Source organism: Lactuca saligna, chromosome 9, assembly GCF_052625555.1.
Source record: "Lactuca saligna cultivar CGN05327 chromosome 9, ASM5262555v1, whole genome shotgun sequence".
NCBI lineage: Eukaryota > Viridiplantae > Streptophyta > Magnoliopsida > Asterales > Asteraceae > Lactuca > Lactuca saligna.
In genome coordinates this window covers 165,088,890-165,116,211 of record NC_136425.1, presented here as the reverse complement: position 1 = coordinate 165,116,211, position 27,322 = coordinate 165,088,890, and positions in this window count along the sequence as shown.

The window sequence follows — 27,322 nt, the reverse complement described above, 5'->3', positions numbered from 1 at the left end:
TGTTGGCTGTGAGTAACATACTTTTGGTTCTTCTTTTCACCATTATATCTCTTTTCCACTGTCATTTTCCTTTGTTTCTTTTGAAATTCCTTAAGATGGTATTTATTTCTTTTTTAGATTTGTATACAATTGAGTTCCAAAAGAGGGGCTTGCCTCATCGTCACACTCTTCTATGGGTTGCCACCTCAGACAAGCTACATGAACCTTCTTCGGTTGATAAATTCATTTCTACTGAGATTCCAGATCTGGTTTCTGAACCATTAGTATATGAAACTATCACAAGTTGTATGATTCACGGACCTTGTGGTTTACTAAACGTGAAAGCTCCATGTATGAAAGATGGTAACTGTAAGAAACGGTATCCAAAACCATTTCTGGATAACACCATCTTCGACAAACAAGTTTACGCACACTATAAAAGGAGTTCTTTCACACGTCATAGAATGCAGAATGGTATAGAGATAGATAATGGATACATCGTTCCATATAACAAGAGATTGTGCAGTCGTTTCAACGCGGATATTAACGTTGAATATTATGGATGGAAAATGATGACAAATACTTATTTAAATATGTTTCAAAAGGTATGGAGCAGGTGAAGTTTGTTATTAAAAAAGATGATCATTTGAACGAGTGTACTTCTTCTTCACAACCTATTGTTGTAAATGAAATCCAAGGTTTTCTTGATGGTCGATACATCTCCCCTCACGAGGCAGCTTAGCATATCCTCAATTTTCATATTCATGAACGAGATTCACTAGTTATGATACTGCCAGTTCATCTGCCAAACATGCAAATTGTTTACTTTAAATAAGATACTCAAATTCATGATGTAGTTCGACATCCAAACTTCGGTAGTAGTTTGCTTCTTGGATGGTTTGAGAGTAACAAACATGAAAAAAATGGATTAGACCTAACTTATGCAAACTACCCCTCTACTTATTTGTGGGACAAGCAAGTGAAAGGATGGAAGTTGAGGCATCAAACAGAATCACGTGCACTCGGCAGACTTGTATTCGTGCATCCATCAGTCGGCGAGTTATTTAACTTCACATGCTTCTTTGTCATCAAACGAGTTGTAAGTCTTATGAGGATCTACGCACCGTTTCTAATCATATGTAGCCGAATTACCGCAGTGCATATGAAGTGTTAGGTCTGATCGGCGAAGATAAGGAATGGTTAACCGCATTCACACAGGCATCAGAATGGGCGACCTCTGTACAACTACGCTCTTTGTTTTGTCATCTACTGATGTTCTATGAACTCAGTAACCCAGTCGCATTATGGGAAGCTACATCGCGTAATATGAATGACGATTTCGTATAAAATGTCACTAAAAATAATTTTGGTATTTAGCTCCATCTTATTGATGATCATTTACAACAGTTAGTTTTAATGGAGTTAGAGAATTTTCTTCAATCTTGCACACCATCTAGGTCTGTCTCTGATTTTCATTTACCTGTGCCATCAGAAGAAACTATGCGCCTTTTTTAGAACCGGTTGCTTTTAGAAGAAACCAGCTACAAGAAAGAGTTGTTGCATAATCAACACAAACTAATGGTCTCTCAATTGAACCTTGATCATCTTCACATTTACAACATGGTTGTTTCAACTGACAAGGACGAAAATCAATTACTTCTCTTTGTTTATGGGCACGCTGATACGGGTAAGATGTTCTTGTGGACTACGCTGATATCCTACTTCCGTTCAATAGGAAAAATTACACTAGTTGTTGCTGCTTCAGGTATAGCATCATTACTTTTGCCATCGGGAAGGACTGCTCACTCAAGGTTTAATATTCCAATTGATTTTTCAGAAAAGTGAATGTGTAACATTAAGAAAAAAACTTCATTAGCTGCCCTGTCGAAACAAACATCAATCATCATATGGGATGAAGCCCCCGATGAGTGACAAACGTTGCTTTGAATGCCTTGATCGCTCTTTGAGAGATATTCTCGAAGATGACGCAAAACTGTTTGGCAGAATGTCAGTTCTATTACGTGGTGATTTTCGACAAACATTACCGGTTTCTCCAAAGAGCTATAGGTGGAAAATTATTTCCTTCACCTTACCAAACTCATACCTATGGCCATGTTTCACTGTCTACAAACTTCACCATAACATGAGGTTAATGAACGATGCTTCTCACCCGAATTCATAATTTTCGGTTTCATCATTTGCATCATGGTTTCTTAATATTGGAGACGGAAACTTGGTATATCCAGATTTTCTTGAACCAAGAGGCACAAGATGGATTGAGATACCACTTTCACTCATTATTACAGCAGGAGAAAACACCATGAAAACTCTTGTATAATTTCTATATGGAGATGGTATTCTATCTCACCCATCAGCCACTGCTTTGTCAGCAATAGCAATTGTATGTCCAAAAAACATGACAACACATGATATCAACGACTTCATCCTAAATCTTGCTCCTGGTGATGCAACAATTTACAAAAGTATTGATACCATATAGTCAAATGGCAAACAAACAGCTGAATTCGAGAGTGGCTACCCTCCATAATATCTAAATCAGCTTACCTTTCTGAGCACACCACCGCACACACTTTCACTAAAACTTAATACACCCATTATGTTAATTAGGAATCTAAACCAACGGGAGGGGCTGTGCAATGGAACATGCTTGATAGTTTCACAAGTACTACCAGTGGTGATAGAAGCAACTATTATTACAGGAACTTCTATCGGAAAATGAGTCCATATGCCCCAAATCAAATTTATCCACAAAAGTCCTGATTTACCCTTCACTTTCATTAGAAAGCAATATTCGATTAGAGTTTGTTACGCCATGAAAATGAACAAAAGTCAGGGTCAATCTCTATAAAAAATTGGAATTTATTTACCCCAACCTGTGTTTACTCACGGCCAGCTTTATGTTGCACTATCTCATGCCACATCCCCCGATTCAATCAAAATCTTAATTTAACCACATCCCGACACATCACATAACAAAACAAAGAATGTAGTTTTTAAAGATTTCTTACGCACAGTTGATAGTATGGAGGTGTATTTCATTGCCAACTATGTTGTATTCAAACTAACTTATAATACCTACTTCTCACTCTCATACCTTCTAATCCTTTCACATATTGAAACACTTTAACAGTCTACAAACGAAAAATCTTATACACAATTCTTATTTTATTTAATAGCACAAACATGTCTGAAACTTTCACAACGATTTCAGAATTGCATTACGGATCTCCAGGAACATCACTTCAGGTACGTATTCTACGCACATGGACGCCACAGCAGCGCAATTATGAGACATGGTACCTAGCTGCGGATAAATATGTAAGTGCTTACCAATATTTACAAATAATTAAACCATTTACAGTTACGTATAACCAGCCATGTGCTCATAGCAACCTTATATAATTCAGGGTGATGTATGACATCCCCATTTTCACGGCCAGAAAAGACCGATTTTGTTTATGCTTTATAAAAACCAGAGTTCTTCTTTTAATAAAAATGTTACGGCATTTGTTCCTAGAAAAAGACGATAAATACGTTATTAAAACATTTTTGAAGAAACATATTTTATTCATTTCAAAACGTTTGGGATGTCATCGTTAATACATAAACATAAGCATAAACAGAACTTACATTTATTTACACTAGTGATCTACATCTCCTTAATTCTCTCATTGTAATGTGACTTCATATCAACACCTGTGATTTAAATAAACTGAGTGGATCAGGTTGGGAAACCTGGTGAGTACATAGGGTTTTCAACCCACAATAATATAATTATTATGTTTAAACAATCAAACAATCAACCCAATTACCCATCCCCATTATCTTCTTTACTCTTAAGGATTTATCCTAAGAGTCATCTATCCAGCATTCGTTTATTCCGAAGTCACTTACTTCCAGGGTTATAGGACTGGCACTAAATCCATAGCTGCCAATGTTCGTTCATAAAGCACTAATTCCATAGCTGATATAGTCTATTCATCGGGTACTAAATCCATAGCTACCAGTGTTTATCTAATAGGTACTACATCCATAACTACAAATTCCTAACAGGTACTAAGTCCATAGCTACCAGTTGCTAACAGGTACTAACTCCATAGCTACCAGTGTTTGTCTAATAGGCACTAAGTCCATAGCTGCCGATGTTTATTAGGCACTAAGTCTATAGCTGTCAATGTTTACTCACATCATCTTTTGTTTCTCATCATTCAACTACCCATGTCATACCCAACATATTCGTATATATAGAATACATATACAGTTTAAATCATTAAAAACATGTATAAAACGTTCGTCCAGCATAGATAGCAAGTATTCAGATAATATGCACACATAGCCCGTAGTTTATATAAAATACTTCATATCTATGTGTAAGATGAAAGGGACTGTGCACTCAACTGAAAGGTGGTGACTTATTACTCGAACAGTGCTTCGATACTCTCAAAACAATTTCCTTCGATAAAACCTAGTATCAACACCACTAGGGTTTAGTCTAACGATAACCGCGACAAATTAATAGTCTGACTATTATTATTATCATATAAGTGTTAAATAACACTCAATATAATTCATAATAATAGCCCAAATAATTATTTTAAGGACCTAATAACATTCCTATAATTATTTGAAAGCTATATTAAAAGTTGCGTATGCGTAGGACACTTATAGTGAGTTTTATCGAAAACCAGAACTTTATTTGGAGCAACGTTTCGAAACCGAAAGACCCCTTTTTCTCGGGACTTCGGGAGCCTCGGGACTTCCTTATGGTGCTTGGGAGGTTCCCTAGGGTTTAGCAGTGTTTAGGATACTTAGAAAGAGAAAGAAGTTAGAGAGAGATTGAAGAAAGTCGTGAAAAATGTGGAACCCTCACCCCCTTTTTATACCCAACGAGGCCTCGGATTACGCTGGCCATAGACCTTGGCTACGCTGGGCGTAGTGCTTGGATATGAATGCCAACGAGCCTCCAGCTGGCTTACACTACCAACGGATAAGAACCGAAGTACGTTGGGCCTACCCGGCCTCGGAAGCGGGGCATAGATGCGAGACGACGTGTCAAGATCCGAAGCGAGGCTTTCTTCAATTCCGAATACAATATTTAAAAATTTGTAACTTTAGCATATGAGCTCCATTTTTGACGTTCTTTATTTCCACGCGAAGGAGGGAACGTACTCTACAACTTTCGTTTAGACTCCGTCGGCTAATTTTGAATCGATTTTAAATTTTAAATTATTAACAGACTGGGACATTATTGGTCCGTTAAATTCTCATACCTTCTTCATCCGACGTCCGTTTTCGCCCATCTTTTTCTCGTTATTCTACTCTTAACGAGATCTTCGATTTTCGTTTAGGTATTGTCGGCAAAAAATCACTCGATCTAATATTCGAATTTCGGGTTGTACACCGTTAATCCGAAACTTCGAAAAATCATAATTTCTTCATACGAAGTCAGATTTGGGAGTTCTTTTTATCGATGTTCTTAGTTTAACATACTCTACGATTTTCATTTATATCGCTAAGGCTAAAACTCGTTCTATCGTAAATTCACTATTTACACTTCCCGGTGTCGTGCCGGTTCCGTCGCGAAACTTCAACGAGTCATAACTTCTTCGTTATAACTCAGATTTCGGTGTTCTTTATATGTACGGAAACCTTGTGACATATACTACCAATTGGTTCAAATTATTTATTCTAAATAATCTTTTGTTGAAAAGTCGTTTTCAACGCCTATTATCTCTAAATTGACTAACTCGGATCTACAGGTGTTACAATTATCTCCCCCTCATGATGATTACGTCTCGGAATCATCAACGAAATAGGGTAGTATAATGACTCCATATGTTATTTCTTCATCCTAGGTAATAATTGTAACTTCTATGTTGCTTCGAACGGGTATCTAACTCTTGGACTCCTTGATTGCAGGCGGTGCTTGGTCTTGCACCTACTCGTTAGACTTTCAATCATGAACTTTGTGTCACAAGATCATTCTTTATCAGAGACACCTTCTTCTTCTAAGGATAAGTTAATTTGATTGCTACAGTTGACCGATGTGTCATATTCTAATGACCTATTATCGTATGTAACAACGCTTAGACTCAGGTCTCTTAGAGTCAAATTCCGGAATGGAATATGCCTTCCTTCATGGTCTAATGTGATATAATCACATTTTAACATGTAGCATTTCTAGCTACCAACTTCTTTAACAACGAGCGCGATACTTCTATTGATCGCTTTGATTTCAATCGTTTGGTTTAAGTCGGACGCTACATCAAACTTGGTTCTCTAAACCACGTAACCTACTCCTCATAGTCAGACTCAATATGATATGACCACTAGGGTCGGGATAACAACAATTTTATTAGTTATTACCGAAACAATGGTAACGACATACTTGAATAAAACGAAATCAATTACTAGCTTCTTGGTAACCTTGTGACATTCCCTGATCCAAGCGTGAGTCCTGTGCTTCCGGTAGTATATGCATATACTACCTTTCACACCTACTCATACTCGTCCCAAGTATTGGCTCGCAGTTTTCCAAGTCACCATTCAAGAAAATCACATAACAGTTTAACACACCAGATAACAAAACGAAGATTTTATTATTTCTTGAAACTATTACATAGGTGTTCAAGTTCACCGTAGACTATGCCTCTAAGAGGCTGCATCATGTGGTTTTATCTATTAGGCTACCTCGTAACTCGATCTTCGGGTATAGATTCCTTGTCCTTGGTTTCTCGCGTTGTTTTCCACTTCGTCGTGGATCATGTGGAATGCCCTTGGCCTTGGTGGCGTTTCTGGTCTTGCTGCTTTATTTTTCCTCGGGCAATCTCTGGACATGTTCCCCTTGCCTCCACATCCGTACCATACTTGATCATTATGTGTGCAATCCTTGGAATAGTGAATAGTCCTTCCATACTTGTAACAAGTCACTTCTTCGTTGTACTTCCCACAATGCTTCTTCTTGCATTTATCACACCATCTCGCTTCACCTCCATCTCCTCATCCAAGCTTTGAGAATTTGCTTTCCTTGTTGGACCTTGAAGGTCCTTCAAACTTCCGCTTCTCTCCTACCTTATCTTTTTCTAGACCCTTTTCTCTTATCTGGGCCTCTACGTTCTTAGCTTCCCTAACAACTGTTTTCAAGGTAGTTGCGATTTTGACCATTGGGCCAAAGTCTGTAGTTAATCCGTTAAAGAACCTATCAATCTTGGAGAGCTCAGTAGGCACCAACTAGGGGAATAGCTTCATCCTCTCGATAAATGCGGTGGCATACTCATTAAGACTCATCTTCCCTTTCTTCAGGTTCTGAAACCCGTTGTTTAGGTCTATCCGATCTATCTCCGAGGAGTACTGCATTTTCAACTGTTCCAAGAACTCTTCCCACAACATCCTTAAGGATTCTCCTCATCGCATCATATCTACCAATAGCTTCCACCAGCTCAAGACTCCATTTTTTAGTTGTTTTACAGCAAAGACGGTTTTCTGCTTCTTGCTATAGTCGCAGCTCTCAAACACCATCTCCATCTCAGAGATCCAATCCATAATCTCAACCGGCTTCGGGCTTCCTGAGAGACTCGGTGGTTTCTCACCCAGGAAATTCTTGTACATTCGCCCATCCTTGTCGTTTCTCCCTTCCAGGCCTTCCCTTTGTTCGCCTTGACTCCCCACTTGACTCGCTTGGCGGTTGTAGTTCCCTTCCTCAGATTGTTTGGGAATTGGCTCGATCGGCTCAACATGTATGGTAGGTCCGTACCTATTTTCGTGGAACATATGTCTCATTTCTTCCCTTTGTTCAGCTAGCATAGCCCAAATCATGGCTTGAACCCTAGCCATGGTAGTTGGCTCAAGTGCAACTTCATCTACAATAGGTATTTGTTGAACCACTGGGGTTGAGGGGTTGGTTCCTATTTCCATTTGCGTTTACGTTTCCGCTACGGGTCCTTGCCATCTTGATCTATACACCGAATAAGGCGAATCTAGATCTTTATTTAGGATTGACGTTTAAATCGTAATTATCACTCCGAAACGTTTATATGCTAGTTCTAAAATCGTATTTGTACGTTTAGAATCCTAAACACATAAGGTTTTCAGATCCGGTCGACAACAGACCATAGATCCGATCAAACTATAGCATAACAAATCATTTAGCACATAAAAGCAGTTTATGCATCATTCCTAAATTAAGCTAGTGCGCACACCTCACAATCATCAGTTAGCATTCTAAGTTTAAGTCTAGAAATAAATCCATATTCCTAGTTTGCTTAAACTAATGCTCTGACACCAACTGTGACATCCCCATTTTCGCGGCCAGAAAAGACCGATTTTGTTTATGCTTTATAAAAATCACAGTTCCTCTTTTAATAAAAATGTTGCGGAATTTGTTCCCAGAAAAACACAATAAATACATTATTATAACATTTTCGAAGAAACGTATTTTATTCATTTCAAAACGTTTGGGATGTCATCGTTAATACAGAAACATAAGCATAAACAAAACTTACATTTATTTACACTAGTGATCTACATCTCTTTAAATCTCTCAGTGTAATGTGAATTCATATCAACACCTGTGATATAAATAAACTGAGTGGGCCAGGTTGGGAAACCTGGTGAGTACATAGGGTTTTCAACCCACAATAATATAATTATTATGTTTAAACAATCAAACAATCAACCCAATTACCCATCCCCATTATCTTCTTTACTCTTAAGGATTTATCCTAATAGTCATCTATCCTGCATTCGTTTATTCCGAAGTCCCTTACATCCAGGGTTATAGGACTGGCACTAAATCCATAGCTGCCAATGTTTGTTCATAAAGCACTAATTCCATAGCTACTATAGTCTATTCATCGGGTACTAAATCCATAGCTACCAGTGTTTATCTAATATGTAGTACATCCATAGCTACCAATTCCTAACATGTACTAAGTCCATAGCTACCAGTTCCTAACAGGTACTAAGTCCATAGCTACCAGTGTTTGTCTAATAGGCACTAAGTCCATAGCTGCCGATGTTTATTAGGCACTAAGTCTATAGCTGCTAATGTTTACTCACATCATCTTTTGTTTCTCATCATTCATCTACCCATGTCATACCCAACATATTCGTATATATAGAATACGTATACAGTTTAAATCATTTAAAACATGTATAAAACGTTCGTCCAACATAGACAACAAGTATTCAGATAATATGTACACATAGCATGTAGTTTATATAAAATACTTCATATCTATGTGTAAGATGAAAGAGACTATGCACTCAACTGAAAGGTGGTAACTTAGTACTCGAACAACGCTTCGATACTCTCAAAACAATTTCCTTCGATAAAACCTAGTATCAATACCACTAGGGTTTAGTCTAACGATAACCGCGGCAAATTAATAGTTTGACTATTATTATTATTATCATATAAGTGTTAAATAACACTCAATATAATTCATAATAATAGCCCAAATAATTATTTTAAGGACCTAATAACATTCCTATAATTATTTAAAAGCTATATTAAAAGTTGCGTAAGCATAGCACACTTATAGCGAATTTTATCGAAAACTAGAACTTTATTTGGAGCAGCGTTTCGAAACCGAAAGACCCCTTTTTCTCGGGACTCCGGGAGCCTTGGGACTTCCTTCCGGTGCTAGGGAGGTTTCCTAGGGTTTAGGAGTGTTTAGGATACTTAGAGAGAGAGAGAGAGAACTTAGAGACAGAGTGAAAAAAGGTGTGAAAAATGTGGAACCCTCGCCCGCTTTTTATACCCAGTGAGGCCTCGGATTACGCTGGCCGTAGTCCTTGGCTACATTGGGCGTAGTTCTCGGAAATGAATGCCAGCGAGCCTCCGGCTGGCTTACACTGTGAACGGATAATAACCGAAGTACGTTGGGCGTACCTGGCCTCGGACACAGAGTGTAGATGTGAGACGACGTGTCAACATCCGTTTATATCGCTAAGGCTAAAACTCGCTCTATCGTAAATTCACTATTTACGCTTCCTGGTGCCGTGCCGGTTCCATCGCAAAACTTCAACGGGTCATAACTTCTTCGTTATAACTCAGATTTTGGTGTTCTTTATATGTACGGAAACCTTGTGACATATACTACCACTTGGTTCAAATTATTTATTCTAAATAATATTTTGTTGAAAATTCGTTTTCGACCCCTATTATCTCTAAATTGACTAGCCCGGATCTACAGTTGTTACAATTATCTCCCCCTTAGGATGATTACGTCCCGAAATCATCAACGAAACAAGGTAGTATAATGACTCCATACGTTATCTCTTCATCCTAGGTAATAACTGTAACTTCTATGTTGCTTCGAACGGGTATCTAACTCTTGTACTCCTTGATTGCAGGTGGTGCTTGGTCTTGCACCTGCTCGTTAGACTTTCAATCATGACCTTCGTATCACAAGCTCATTCTTTATCAGAGACACCTTCTTCTTCTAAGGATAAGTTAATTTGATTGCTACAGTTGACCGATGTGTCATATTCTAATGACCTATTATCGTATGTAACAACGATTAGACTCAGGTCTCTTAGAGTCAAATTCCGGAATGGAATATGCCTTCCTTCATGGTCTAATGTGATATAATCACATTTTAACATGTAGCATTTCTAGCTACCAACTTCTTTAACAACGAGCGCGATACTCCTATTGATCGCTTTGATTTCAATCGTTTGGTTTAAGTCGGACGCTACATCAAACTTGGTTCTCTGAACCACATAACCTACTCATCGTAGTCAGACTCAATGTGATATGACCACTAGGGTCGGGATAACAACATTTTTCTTAGTCATTACCAAAACAATGGTAACGACATACTTGAATAAAACGAAATCAATTACTAGCTTCTTGGTAACCTTGTGACTTTCCCTAATCCAAGCGTGAGTCATGTGCTTCCGGTAGTATATGCATCTACTACCTTTCACACCTACTCATACTCGTCCCAAGTATTGTCTCGTAGTTTTCCAAGTCACCATTCAAGAAAATCACATAATAGTTTAACACACCAGATAACAAAACGAAGATTTTATTATTTCTTGAAACTATTACATAGGTGTTCAAGTTCACCCTAGACTATGCCTCTAAGAGGCTACATCATGTGTTTTTATCTATTAGGCTACCTCGTAACTTGATTTTCGGGTATAGATTCCTTATCCTTGGTTTCTCGCGTTGTTGTCTGCTTCGTCGAGGATCATGTGGAATGCCTTTGGCCTTGGTGTAGTTTCTGGTCTTGCTACTTTATTTTTCGTTGGGTAGACTTTGGACATGTTCCCCTTGCCACCACATCCGTAACATACTTTATCATTATGTGTGCAATCCTTGGAATAGTGACCAGTCCTTCCACACTTGTAACAAGTCACTTGTTCGTTGCACTTCCCTCAATGCTTCTTCTTACATTTATCACACCATCTCGCTTCACCTCCATCTCCTCCTCTAAGCTTTGAGAATTTGCTTTCCTTGTTGGACCTTGAAGGTCCTTCAAACTTCCGCTTCTCTCCTACCTTATATTTTTCTAGACCCTTTTCTCTTATCTGGGCCTCTACGTTCTTGGCTGCCCTAACAGCTGTTTTCAAGGTAGTTACCATTTTGACCATTGGGCTAAAGTCTGTGGGTAATCCGTTAGCAAACCTATCAATCTTGGAGAGTTCAGTAGGAACCAAGTAGGGGAATAGCTTCATCCTCTCGGTGAATGCGCTGGCATACTCATTAACACTCATCTTCCCTTGCTTCGGGTTCTAAAACTCGTTGTTTAGGTCTATCAGACCTATCTCCGAGCAGTACTGCATTTTCAACTATTCCAAGAACTCTTCCCATGACATCCTTATGGCTTCTCCTCGTGGCATCGTATCTGGAAATTGCTTCCACAACCCAAGAGTCCAGTTTTTCGTTGTCTTACAGCGAAGACGGTTTTCTGTTTCTCGCTACAGTTGCAGCTCTCAAACACCATCTCCATCTCAGAGATCCAATCCATAATCTCAACCGGCTTCGGGCTTCCTGATATACTCGGTGGTTTCGTACCCAGGAAATTCTTGTACATTCGGCCATCCTTATCGTTTCTCCCCTCCGTGCCTTCCCTTTTTTCGCCTTGAGTCCCCACTTGACTCGCTTGGCAGCTGTAATTCCCTTCCTCAGCTTGTTCGGGAATTGGCTCGGTCGGCTCAACATGTATGGTAGGTTCATCCCTATTTTCGTGGAACATCTGTCTCATTTCTTGCTTTTGTTCAGCTAGCATACACCGAATCATGGCTTGAACCCCAGCCATGGTGACTGGCTCAGGTGCAACTTCTTCTACAACAGGTATTTGTTAAACCACTGGGGGTTGAGGGGGTTGGTTCCTATTTCCATTTGCGTTTACGCTTCCGCTACGGGTCCTTCCCATCTTGATCTATACACCGAATAAGGCGAATCTAGATCTTTATTTAAGATTGATATTTAAATCATCCTTATCACTCCGAAACGTTTATATGCTAGTTTTAATATCGTATTCGTACGTTCAGAATCCTAAACACATAAGGTTTTCAGATCCGGTCGGCAACAGACCATAGATCCGATCAAACTATAGCATAACAAATCATTTAGCACATAAAAGCAGTTTAGGCATCATTCCTAAATTACGCTAGTGCTCACACCTCACAATCATCACTTAACATTCTAAGTTAAAGTGTAGAAATAAATCTATATTCCTAATTCGCTTAAACTAATGCTCTGATACCAACTATGACATCCCCATTTTCACGGCCAGACTAGACCGATTTTGTTTATTCTTTATAAAAATCACAGTTCTTCTTTTAATAAAAATGTTGCGGAATTTGTTCCCAACAAAACACAATAAATACGTTATTAAAACATTTTCGAAGAAACGTATTTGATTCATTTCAAAACGTTTGGGATGTCATCGTTAATACAGAAACATAAGCATAAACAGAACTTACATACATTTACACTAGTGATCCACATCTCTTTAAATCTCTCAGTGTAATGTGACTTCATATCAACACCTGTGATATAAATAAACTGAGTGGATCAGGTTGGGAAACCTGGTGAGTACTTAGAGTTTTCAACCCACAACAATATAATTATTATGTTTAAACAATCAAACAATCAACCCAATTACCATCCCCATTATCTTCTTTACTCTTAAGGATTTATCCTAAGATTCATCTATCCTGCATTCCTTTATTCCAAAGTCCCTTACTCACCAGGTTTCCCAACCTGACCCACTCAGTTTATTTACATCACAGGTATTGATATGAAGTCACATTACACTGAGAGATTAAAGAGATGTATATCACTAGTGTAAATAAATGTAAGTTCCGTTTATGCTTATGTTTCTGTACTGACGATGACATCCCAAATGTTTTAACATAAACACAAATACGTTTCTTCGAAAATGTTTTGATAACGTGTTTATCGTATTTTTCTAAGAACAAATTCCGCAACATTTTTATGAAAAGAAATACTCTGATTTTTATAAAGCATAAACAAAATCAGTCTTTTCTGGCCATGAAAATGGGGATGTCTCAGTTGGTATCAGAGCATTAGTTTAAGCGAACTAGGAATATGGATTTATTTCTAGACTTAAACTTAGAATGTTAAGCGATGATTGTGAGGTGTGAGCACTAGATTATTTTAAGGATTGTGCCTAAAATGCTTTTATGTGCTAAATGTTTGTGCCTGATATGTTGTTATTTATTCGGATCTATGGTCTATTGCCGACCGGATCTGGAAACCTTATGTGTTTAGGATTCTAAGCGTTTAACTATGATATTAGAACTAGCATATAAACGTTTCGGGGTCATAAGGATGATTTAAATGTCAATCCTAAATAAAGATCTAGATTCACCTTGTTCGGTGTATAGATCAAGATGGTAGGGACCCGTAGCGGAAACGTGAATGCAAATGGGAACCGAGATCAGCCCCCGGTGATTGAGCATATACCGGTTGTGTTAGCCGCTGCTGAGCCAATAATGATGGCCAGAGTGCAAGTGATGATCCAGGTGATGTTGGATCGTCAAATGGAGGAAACAAGGCGTTTACTTCAAAATGCTCGAGAGGAACTTACGATGCCTATTGAGCAGCCCGAGCTGAATAACGGGCAGTCTTAGGAAGGGAACGACAGCAGGACCGTTGGTCAAGCTGATCCACCGGTGATTTGAAGGAACAATCAAGATGACGAAGTCGAGAGGAATGGATGCAAGTACAAGGATTTTCAGACCTGCAAGCCATCGACTTTCACTGGAAAGGAAGATCCGATCGGGTTCATGGATTGGATCTCAGAGATGGAGTTAGCTTTCATGACGTGTGGTTGCAGAGGCAAACTACAAACAACGTTTGCGGTACGCCAGTTCAGAGGAGGCGCGGTTTGTTGGTGGAACACTCTGGGGAAGACTCTAAGCCCCAATGAGCCCCTGCAACTGACATGGGAAGAGTTTTTGGTGCAGTTCAAACGTAAGTACTGCTCAGCCCAAAATTTACTTGAGCTAGAAAACCAATTCCTTACCTTGAAGAAAGGAAGCATGTCTATTGATGAATACACCAACAACTTCACAGAGAAGATGGATTTCTCCTTGCGTCTTGTTCCGGATGAGCTGACGAAAATCGACAAGTACACAAAAGGACTTCCATGGGAGTACGCGGTGCCAGTGCGTCAAACACCTACTCTGGAGGCAGCTATCTGGGCTGCCAAGTCTGTTGAGGATATGATCAAGGGAAGAGCCGCCAGCAAGATGGAGGTTGGCAAGAAGAGAAAGTTTGAAGGATCTTCAAGGTCCAGCGAGAAGAGAAGATTCTCGAAGTCTGAAGAAGGAATGCGATGTTGTGACAAGTGCAGACAGAAGCACATAGAGAAATGCTCTAAAGAGATGACCTGCTTTAAATGCGGGTAGACTAGTCATTATGCCAACGAATGCACAACCAAGAGAGAAGCATGCTTTAAGTGTGGTGAAGAAGGACACTTCAAGCAAGACTTCCCAAAGAGAGAAGGGGCTACAAAACCAAACATTCCGCCAAAACCAAAGGCAAGGGCATTCCATATGATCCTAGAAGAAGCAGATGACGATCCAAGGAATCAGGAGTGAGGATGGATACGTGGAAATCAAGTTATGAAGAAGCCATGTAGATAGTGTCATATGGTGTAGCCTATTAGAGGCATAATCTAGGGTGAACTTGAACACCCATGTAATCGTTTCAAGGAATAATATAAAACATTTGTTTTGCTATTTTATGTGTTAAGTTTTTATTTGATTTTATTGTATGGTGACTTGGAGACTGCGAGACAATACTTGGGACGAGTATGAGTAGGTGTGAATGGTAGTAGAGGTGTATACTACCGGAAGTAGAGGACTCACACTTGGATCAGGGAAAGTCACAAGGTTACCAAGAAACTAGTAATTGATTTTGTATTATTCAAGTATGTCATTACCATTGTTTCGGTAATGACTAAGAAGATTGTTGTTATCCCGACCCTAGTGGTCATATCACATTGAGTCCGACTACGATGAGTAGGTTACGTGGTTCAGAGAACCAAGTTTGATGTAGCGTCCGACTTAAACCAAACGATTGAAATCAAAGCGATCAATAGAAGTATCACGCTCGTTGTTAAACAAGTTGGTAGCTAGAAATGCTACATGTTAAAATGTGGTTATATCACATTAGACGATGAAGGAAGGCATATTTCATTCTGGAATTTGACTCTAAGATACCTGAGTCTAAGCATTGCTACATACGATGATAGGTCATTAGAATATGACACATCGTTAAATTGTAGTAGTCAAATTAACTTATCCTAAGTTTTTTAAGAAGAATAAGGAGTCTCTGATAAAGAATGAGGTTGTGACATGAAGGTCATGATTGAAAGTCCAACGAGCAGGTGCAAAACCGAGCACCGCCTGCAGTCAAGGAGTCCAAGAGTTAGATATTCGTTCGAAGCGACATAGAAGTTATAGTTATTACCTAGGATGAAGAGATAATGTATGGAGTCATTATACAATCCTATTTTCTTGATGATTCCGGGACGTAATCATCCTAAGGCGGACATAATTGTAACGCCCGTAGATCCGGGCTAGTCAATTTAGAGGCAATACGGGTCGAAAACGAATTTTCGACAAAATATTATTAAGAATAAATAATATCAACCAAGTTTTAGTATATGTTACAAGGTTTCCGTACATATAAAGAGCGTCGAAATCCGAGTTATAACGAAGAAGTTATGGCCCGTCGAAGTTTTACGGCAAAACCGGCACGACACCAAGAGACATAAATAGTGAATTTATGATAGAGCTTCTTTTAGCCTTAGTAATCTAAATGAAAGTCGTAGAATAATTTAACCTGAGAGTGTCCATAAAAAGAACACCCAAATCTGACTTCTTATGAGGAAGTTATGATTTTTCGAAGTTTCGGCTTAGCGGTGTACAACGCGAAGTTCGAGTATTAGATCGAGCGGTTTTTAGCCGACACAACCTAAACGAGAATCGAAGATCTCGTTATTAGTAGTATCACGATAAAAAGACAGACAAAAATGGACATCGGATAAAGAAGTTATGAGATTTTAACGGACCAATCTTGTCCCGACCTATTAAAAATATAACTTTAAAAATAAATTCAAAATTAGCCGACGGAGTCTAAACAAAAGTTGTAGAGTACATCTCCACCTACGCGTGGATATAAATAACATCAAAAACGGAGTTCGTATAAACGAGTTACAAATTATAATATCATATTTACGTATTAAAATAAAGTATAAATCATATATACGTACACACACACACACATATATATATATATATATATATATATATATATATATACATATGTATATATCATTAGAAAGGTATCGATGATGCGGTCATTATAAGACTAATGTTGAGTTCTTTCGACATTAGTTTGGTGCAAATATCGTCAAATCTATTTAAAATAGTATTATGAAGGGGTGTTTAGTTTTTTATATAACTATAAGGGCATTAAGTAATTATGGATGATAGTTTTTCTAAATTCAATTACTATAAATAAGAGGCATGGGCTCTCATATTTCTTGCACCATTCTCTTGATTCAAGAGTCTTTCTCTCCTTATCCCCTGAGCATTTCGGTCCCTCATGATTCGACTTCTTTATCTGTAGTTTTAGTATAGTAAGGTGAGCGCTGAAGCGCTGCACGAATCTTTCTTAGAAAGATTCAGCGACGAAGTTCTGCCCTTGCAGAGCCCGACTCCTAGCTAAAATTCCCATGTAAGTAAGTTATACTTACCATATTTTAAATATAGTTTATATTTAAAATTAGTATTGTTATTATAAATTTATAATAAATATTTGAGCTATTATTATGACTTATATAAGTGTCGTTATAATATCTTTTTAACTACTCACGGTACGGGGAATCTGGTTTAAAGAGCCGCATAGGTTTGTTGGATTTCAGAAGTGCTATACGCCAAAATGGTCCTGCCCTCCGGTGTTTTATGTCTGGTCCCTGTCTGTACATAGTGGTTGGAAAGTATTGTTTAAACGCTTATATAATAATAATAATAATAATAATAATAATAATAATAATAATAATAATAATAAGACTAATAATTAGTCACAGTAATATTAGACTAAAATCTAGTGGTGATAATACTAGGTTTCGTCAAAGGAAATTATTTTAAAGTAAACGAAGTGCTGTCCGAGTACCGAGTCACCACCTTCTCAGGTGAGTGCATAGTTACTTTCAGCTTACACATAGATATGAAGTATTTTATATAAATTATGTGCTATGTGTGCATATTATCCGAATACTTGCTATCTATGCTGGGTGAACGATTTTATACATGTTTTAAATGATTCAAACTGTATATGTATTTTATATCTACAAATATGTTGGCATAAAACATGGGTAGATGAAATAGTTTCTGTGCGACAAAAATACAATGAGAAAGAGGTAATATAGACCATGAGGTAATGGTGAGAGGTGAACCATGAGAGAAGCCTTTTGATGGCCCCGTCATCCAGCAGAGTATGGATGACAACCACTGACTATTCTAGACAGTCCAGTGGACACTAGCAGGCTCGCAGCCTGTAGGTGTTTTGAACTGTGTATTCACCAGGTGTACTCTAAAAACACATCGACATGTATTGCGAGTAGAGTCTCGGAAATGATACCGTAGATAAACGAGATAAAATCCACTAACTTGTATTACGAGAGGAGTCTCGGAAACGATACTGTCAATAAACGAGATAAACCTTGGGAACTATGGATTTAGTGCCCGTTGAGTAAACCTTGGCAATGATGGATTTCGTGCCTATTCCTTAGGATAACCCTTAGGAATAAATAAATGAGGAATAGTTGAATTCTTATAGTAGAATAAAGGAGAGAATGGAGATGGGTAATTGCATTGATTGCTTAAATATTTAAACATAATAATTTATATTATTGTGGGTTGAAAACCCTATGCACTCACCAGGTTTCCCAACCTGACCCACTCAGTTTATTTACATCACAGGTATTGATATGAAGTCACATTACACTGAGAGATTAAAGAGATGTATATCACTAGTGTAAATAAATGTAAGTTCCATTTATGCTTATGTTTTTGTACTGACTATGACATCCCAAACGTTTTAACATAAATACAAATACGTTTCTTCGAAAATGTTTTGATAATGTGTTTATCGTATATTTTTGGGAACAAATTCTGCAACATTTTTATGAAAAGTACTCTGATTTTTATAAAGCATAAACAAAATCGATCTTTTCTGGCCGTGAAAATGGGGATGTCACAGCGTACCCGGCCTCGGACACGGGGCGTAGATGCGAGTCGACATGTCAAGATTCGAAGTGAGGCTTTCTTCAGCGATGGACGGTTAAGAACGCGCCACGTCATCGATTTCGTTCCAGACTTCGCAATTTCGAATGCAATCTTTAAAAATTCGTAACTTTATCGTACGAGCTCCAGTTTTGACATTCTTTATATCCACGTGAAGGTCGGAACGTACTCTACAACTTTCGTTTAGACTCCATCGACTAATTTTGATTCGATTTTAAATTTGATATTATTAACAGACCGGGACATGATTGGTCCGTTAAATTCTCATAACTTCTTCATCCGACGTGCGTTTTCGCCCATCTTTTTCTTGTTATGCTACTCTTAAAGAGATCTTCGATTTTCATTTAGGTCGTTTCGGCTAAAAATCACTCGATCTAATATTCGAATTTCGGGTTGTACACCGCTAATCCGAAACTTCGAAAAATCATAACTTCTTCATACGAAGTCAGATTTGGGCGTTCTTTTTATCGATGTTCGTAGTATAACATATTTTACGATTTTAGTTTTTATCGCTAAGGCTAAAACTCGATCTATCGTAAATTCACTATTTACGCTTCCCGGTGCCGTGTCGGTCCCGTCGCGAAACTTCGACAAATCATAACTTCTTCGTTATAACTCGGATTTCGGTGTTCTTTATATGTACGGAAACCTTGTGACATATACTACCACTTGGTTAAAATTATTTATTCTAAATAATCGTTTGTTAAAAAGTCGTTTTCAACCCCTATTATCTCTAAGTTGACTAGCCCGGATCTACGGGCGTTACATGATGCAATTCAAATTTTAGGGCAAAGAAAAGATCAAGGCTATGTACGATCTGTCCTAAAAGTTTCCAAATGTTATACAATTTCAAACTATGGATGTGGAGAGCCTGATTCCTATCAAATGTAGATAGACAATCCAATATACATCGCTATCAGCATGGCTTCTTCCGTAACATCACTTCCAGATACTAATACTATTCCTCGAAATTGGTTCAGTTTTATATCGAAAGGACAGATCCCAGATTTTGTTGACCAGTACCCAGGTATGGTTCTATGTTAATGCATGCTACATACTATCAACATATTTAACATTTTATAAGCGTACAAAATCCAACATCCTAAATCACATTACTCCCTGTTATTTATGCATACTTTTTAGGAATATTCATGAAGTTTAGAAGTTGCTTCAAGAAGAACAGTGAACCCTTGCTCCTTCTAATTCTCAAAAATGATCATAAGTAACTTCTCTTTTTGAATACACATTTTCTCTTACTAACATCTACAATACACATTAAAACCAGAGGTCAAGAAATTGCCATTAGCCTTTGGAAGAAATGCACCGATGTTCTTCAAAAATTTAATCAACTGGCTATTGAGAACACACCTGACTCTATAGTCATTATGGTGACCAAAGTTAAGATCACACCAGTTGATGGTACGTAAAGGATAAAACAAATTTTAATACATATACTTCCACATAAAATCAACCATACAATTTAGATACAATACTAATGAATATTTTAATTAACAGGTACACTTAGGCTAGGAACAACAAGTGCAAGTCATGTTTGCATTAACCCGACCCTTCCAGAGTCAAATGTCTTACTTAACAGGTACGTACAGTATATACAACTCATAAATTATAACATAAATTCTTACTAAACAATTTACATCATTCACAGTTACCATACAAATCCTAGACTCTCAGCAACCATGGCGGTCCCACCAATATCACTACTTGATATAAGTGAAAAAACGCATGATCTTTTGGTAAACTCCTTCTCTATATTATTTATATACATTTGGAGTCTCCAAAATAAATCTCAAATATCACAATTATACAATCTAATTATACTTCCTAATACAAACGCATGTTCCTAAGAAAGGACATTCACTATAAAGGCCTCAGTTATTGATTTGAAATTCACTGTCACCTGGACCAGGTCATCTGTCGCACTTGTAAAAACGAACTTTCAAACAGGGAAAACTTGGTTCTGCCCTTCAGATGGAATACCCGACTCAACAAGTTACATGTACGTACATATACTTTCACAAAGTCTCCAACATCATTCCCTTACTATATATATATATATATATATATATATATATATATATATATATATATATATATATATACTAGTTTATAACCCTTGGAAACCATGGTTATAAAATTAATTAAATTTTTATAGTAAAAACTTAAAATTATTAATTAATTAGTTAAATTAAATTATTAATTAAGAGATTTTTATAGTTATATAAATTTAATCATTGATTTAAATAAATATGTGAAATTATATCATTTTATAGTTTGTTTTAATTTTTATTCTAATATTATTAATTTATTATTAATTTAATATAATTAGAGTTGAAAATTTAAAATTTAAAATTTAAAATTTGAAATGGAATTGACAAGCGGATGCATTAATTATGAGACATAAAAAGGTGACACATGACAAAAAGAGAATAAAATATGTATTAATTAGGAGACCTAACAGGATCACACATGTCAAAAGGACAATAAAACTATTATTTTATTAGAATAGGGATATATATATATATATATATATATATATATATATATATATATATATATATATATATATATATATATATATAGGGAAAAGTGAATATACCTTCACGGGTATATAAGCTTCGGCACCCAAACTCACCATACTACCTTGTTTTGTATCATATAATACATTCTAGTTGTCCAATGTTCTTATAATTTAATTTCTAACTTGATTTACTTCCCATATTTCTATAATTTACACATTTATCTTGCTCTTATATAATTTTCATTTTCAACTACAATATATATAGCCTAGTAGGTGTTCGACAAAAAATGTGATATAAGAGAATGATAATAGTGAAATTTCGAATATCTTGAAAGCAAATCAAGTTAGGGTTGAAGTTTAACAATATTATAATGAATATATCAAACAAAATGATGTATTATGGTGTGTTTGGGTACGTAAGCTTATATACCCTTAAGGGTATATTCACTTTTCCCATATATATATATATATATATATATATATATATATATATATATATATATTAAAGCTGAATCAGAAAGTACAATGTTACTACATTAAATAATGTCACACACGCGTTCAAACTCTCAGGAACTATTAATGATCCAACTAACTCCATGGATGTAACTTTCACTGACAATGTTTCGCAAAAAATAACCAGTACAACATCAGAAAAGCTAATAGATGAAAAAGATCCGAAAACAGAAAGAAATTACCATCTGCAGTCAACGAGATTAAAGGCTTAGTTACGAAAATGGCATTACAAATGATGAAAACATCCACCAATGATAACCTTCGTTTCATCATATGTTGAAGAAAATAGTGTTAAACAGACTCCAACCCCACTTACACCGGCTCCAGTAACTCCAACGAATACCAAAACAACCGACATCCATTCTTCATAATCTTCTGGATCACATCAGCCATTAAGTAGAAGATATCTTACTTATGAATGTGAAGGCAACGCACATAACACACAATTCAATATAATAAAAAAAACATCTGACAAATTTGTGTTAAACTACAGATAAGGAAGAACAGCCGACTCCACCAAAACGTCCACGCTATCTACAATAAGGACAACGTTTCAACTGTACCGTCGTTCAACAACACGTTTTGAATCGCTTTTTGCTTCTATAAATATCTCCACCTGCACAAATAATATTACAAGCATTACTACGTAGTTTTAGATATGCAGTGTGAATGTGTAAAATATAAAGCTTTATGACTATCTATCCTTCACCAACAAAGTAAACAACTTACTGGTCGTTCTTTTGTATCTTTTGTTTTAATGTAGTTTGTTGTACCTTTTGAATACGACTAACTATTGTATGAAATGCATATATATTCTTTATCCAGATGAAACAAACTTCCATACACACTCAATAAACATTACAATCTAAAATAAATAAATTATATGACATTACTCCAAAAGCGGCGGAGCCGCATCCTCTTTTCTAGTTAATATAAAAGTCATAAGTCATATTTGTTTTCTTATTATTTTTATTTTGCAATTAAGCTGAAAAAATCAGTAATTTGTTACAAAATAGCATTTATTTTCGGTTATTGCCGATTTTAAGAGCGGAAATTATAAATAAACAGTTAGATATGACTTTTCATTAATACGGTTAATGTTTATGAATTTTTTCTGATATATTATTTGTTTCCGGTTATTATAGATCCTAAGAGCCAATTTATAAAGAAACAATTAGATATAACTTTTCAGTTAAAATTTATGAACTCTTCTAATATATATATAGACAAAGTTACATAAATGATCGTTGTGGTTGACAAAATCGATCAATTATGGTTCTTATGACAGTTTCTTCACATAAATGGTTTTTGTGGTTTCAAAGTATTGTAGAGAAAGTCCATTGGGCTAACAGTGCTAACTTGGTCAGTGAAGTTCTATGTGAATGTAACTTTGTCCTTCCAACATAGAGATCTTTTACGTAATTTGTTCCTACTACAGGGACCATTTATGTAATTTTCTATATTATTTATTTTTATTTTTACTTAGTTTATTTATATATTTTAGGATTTAGATGTTTTTAAAGTTTTGTTTGAATATGTTGTTTAATGTTTTTCTTTTATATTTTATCGCAAATGTTTTTTAACGTTTTGTTCAAATATTTATTATTATTATTATTATTATTATTATTATTATTATTATTATTATTTGATGTTTTTTTAAATATATTTATTGATGTTTTTTTGTTCTATTGGAATGATTTTTTCTAATTCTTTTACGTTTTGTTCTAATACATTTTTTAATGTTTTTATTAGTTTTTGTTTGTTTTTTTTTAATATCTTTTTGAAGAATTTATAGTCATTATAATCATAATTCCTAACTTTATTCACTTACAATTTTTTTTTTTTTTTTTTTTTTCTAGTTTAATATAGATAAGGTTATATAATTATTATTTTTTAATTCATATATTTTAACTATATAAAGCGTATAATGTTGTATGAGTATTATTTTTGTAAAACTTTTTATAAACATTTTTAGTAAAAAAAATGTAAAAGTGTTTGTTAAACTTGAATATGATTAATATAGATAGACTAATTGGAATATATATGATAATTAGAATTCGAAACAAGTATCAGGTTATACATAGACTAATCGAAATCTGTAAAACTTAAAAATACACAAAATGTCTAAAAACAAAAAATAATGCGAAAACATTACATTTAAATCTAATGTGAAATGACATAGTCGCTCTCGATAAGATTGTGAGGTGGCATCAGCTTAAGCTATGTCTATGTAATCTACACTTTTTTCTTGTATAAAAGTTTAAAAAAATAATAACTATACAACCTTGTGTATGTTATATAGATAAATAATTTAATTAAAAATAATAATTATATACCCTGATAAAAGAAAAATAAAAACATTGAAAGTGAATTAAGTTTCGAATTATATAAACATACTAAATACTAAAAAAATGTATTCAAGCATGATAAAAAAAAACAGAAAAACTATTCCAATAAAACGTCAAAAAAACATTAATAAATATACTTGAATAAAACGTCGAAAAGATTAGAAAAAGTAATTTGAACAAAACATTAAAAAATGTTAGCGAATATATATATATATATATATATATATATATATATATATATATATATATATATATATATAAGAGTAAATTACATGAATGACTCCTATGGTTTAGGATAATTTGCGTATTTGGTCCATAACTTATATTTATAACTCGGAAGGTTCATACTTTTTGTTTTTCTTACACACTTTGTCTCTATTTTACCTAAAAAGACTATTTTATCATTAATTTTCTAGTTTATTTAAATAAACACACCGCTAAACCCACCAGCTCACCTTACCTTATATACCCCATTATTTTTCCCTATTTAAATAATAATATTTTTATATTAGACAAAGACCAAACGCATAAGAAAAACAAATAGTAGGAACCAAACGCGTAACATAAACAAATAGTAGGGACATCCCGAGTTAAAAAAATAAGTTGGGGACCAAACGTGCAAATTACCTCATACCATAAGGACCATTCGTGTAATTTACTCAATCATTAAACAATATATTTAAACAAATCTTTAAAAAAATCTAAATCCTTAAATATATAATTAAATTAAATAAAAAAATAATAAATAATAGAGAAAATTACATAAATATGATCAATGTGGTAAGAACAAATTACATAAATGACCCCAATTTAGGAATTGTAGATATGTCATTTCATATAGGAATTAACTGAAAAATTTAACACCATTAGTTAAAATGACTGTCTTTGGAAAATTTTGCAACCATAAGGACCGTTTATGTATTGAATTCATCATAATGATCACAATTGGTTGATTTTGTCAACCACAAGAACCATTTATTTATTTTTTTCATATATATATATATATATATATATATATATATATATATATATATATATATATATATATATATATATATATATATATATATATATATATATATATATATATATATACACACTAATTTGAATAAAACTCATATTTATTTATTAACAATCACTTGTCATTCTTTACAAATATTTAACCATCTTGTCCTTTAAGTTATTTATTGTAGAAAAACTAACTTAATTTGGTAATTTCTAAAAAAATAAAAACTTTATCAATTGTCATTCTTTACAAATAAATCATTTTTTTTACACAAAAGACGTGAATATTCAAAAACAAAGTTAACATGTTACGTAGAAACACACTATATATAACAAATTAAGGTGGTGTTTGTTTTTTGGAAAAAACCTCTTCAAACCTCTTATTGCTGCACGGCGCAGCACACGCGCAACACTTTTCATCTCGCAGCTGTTTGTTTTTTTAGAAGTCTTCTGAATCAAAAATCTCTGCGCGTGCTTTGTTTAGCGCAGCACTTGTACTGCCTCTTCCAACCTCTTCCAACCTTCTCTTTTTCTTTTTTTATTGTTGAAAATTTGATTATATGTTGTTAAAATTTTATTTCACATTTTATTTCATTTTTTTTCATTTAATCTTGTTGAATTTATTTTTCGTTTTTTTATATTCAATAATAATAATTTTTTGATGAAATATCATTATTTTTTACTAAAATATCTTTATTTTTTTTTATTGAAATAGCGTTATTTTTTACTGAAATATCATTAATTTTTACTGAAATGTTATACATTATTAAATTTTACGTATTAAATAGTTATTTTCGGTTTATAAAATTAGTTTATTTTAATTTTTTAATATCTACAGCAGTATGCAGATGTTAAAAAAACAAACACGCTTCTTATTACAGTCTGCAGCCGTTTGGTCCATCTCTTCAACTGCTGAGGGTTGCAGAGGTGGTCCGCAGACTTCTTCAATTTTTGCTTCAGAAAATCAAACAACACCTAAATATGAAAATATTATCTATTTCAATTTTACTAATAAGCTCATTTTTATTGGTTAAAAATACAATAATAATAATTTGTATATCATTTTTTTTTGTGTTTTTGTGATTTCTTAAATAAATATCAAACTAAAATCTAAACTATACATTATTTTTAATGTGTATTTTTATAACTATTGTAACTCTTATAATGCTCTTTACAATTATTTAACCATCTTGTCCTTTAAGTTATTTATTGTAGAAAAACTAACTTAATTTGTTAATTTCTAAAAAAATAAAAACTTTATCAATTGTCATTCTTTACAAATAAATCATTTTTTTACACAAAAGACGTTAGTATTAAAAATTAACATGTTACGTAGAAACACACTATATATAACAAATTAACTATGAAAATATTATCTATTTCCATTTTACTAATAAGCTCATTTTTATTTGTTAAAAATACAATAATAATAATTTATATATCATTTTTTTGTGTTTTTGTGATTTCTTAAATAAATATCAAACTAAAATCTAAACTATATATTATTCTGAATGTGTATTTTTATAACTATTGTAACTTTTATGATGTTCTTTACAATTATTTAACCATCTTGTCCTTTAAGTTATTTATTGTAGAAAAACTAACTTAATTTGGTAATTTCTAAAACAATAAACACTTTATCAATTGTCATTCTTTACAAATAAATCATTTTTTTATACATAAGACGTGAATATTCAAAAACAAAGTTAACATGTTACGTAGAAACACATTATATATAACAAATTAATTATGAAAATATTTTTAAATTATATATGATATCAATAATCATGAAGATATCATCTGTATCCTATATAATTTAAGGGGATCTTATTAATTAAACCTAATGTGCATGTTTTTAGGCCACGTGCTATCTTTATTGTTGAATTTTCAGGCCTTAAGATGTAAAAAAGTGATTTATGTGTAAAATGGGAAATGATGAGGATTTTCACCTTTATAGAGCTAAATTAAGTTTAAGTTGTTCTCTAATATTATAAAAACAAATGTTCTACAATTAAACAATAAAACTTTTGTTGATTTGTCGTACGGAACATATTTTCAAAAAATTCCTTAAACTTTAACTTTAGCAAAGAACAAGCTATCTCTAATTATTAATTTA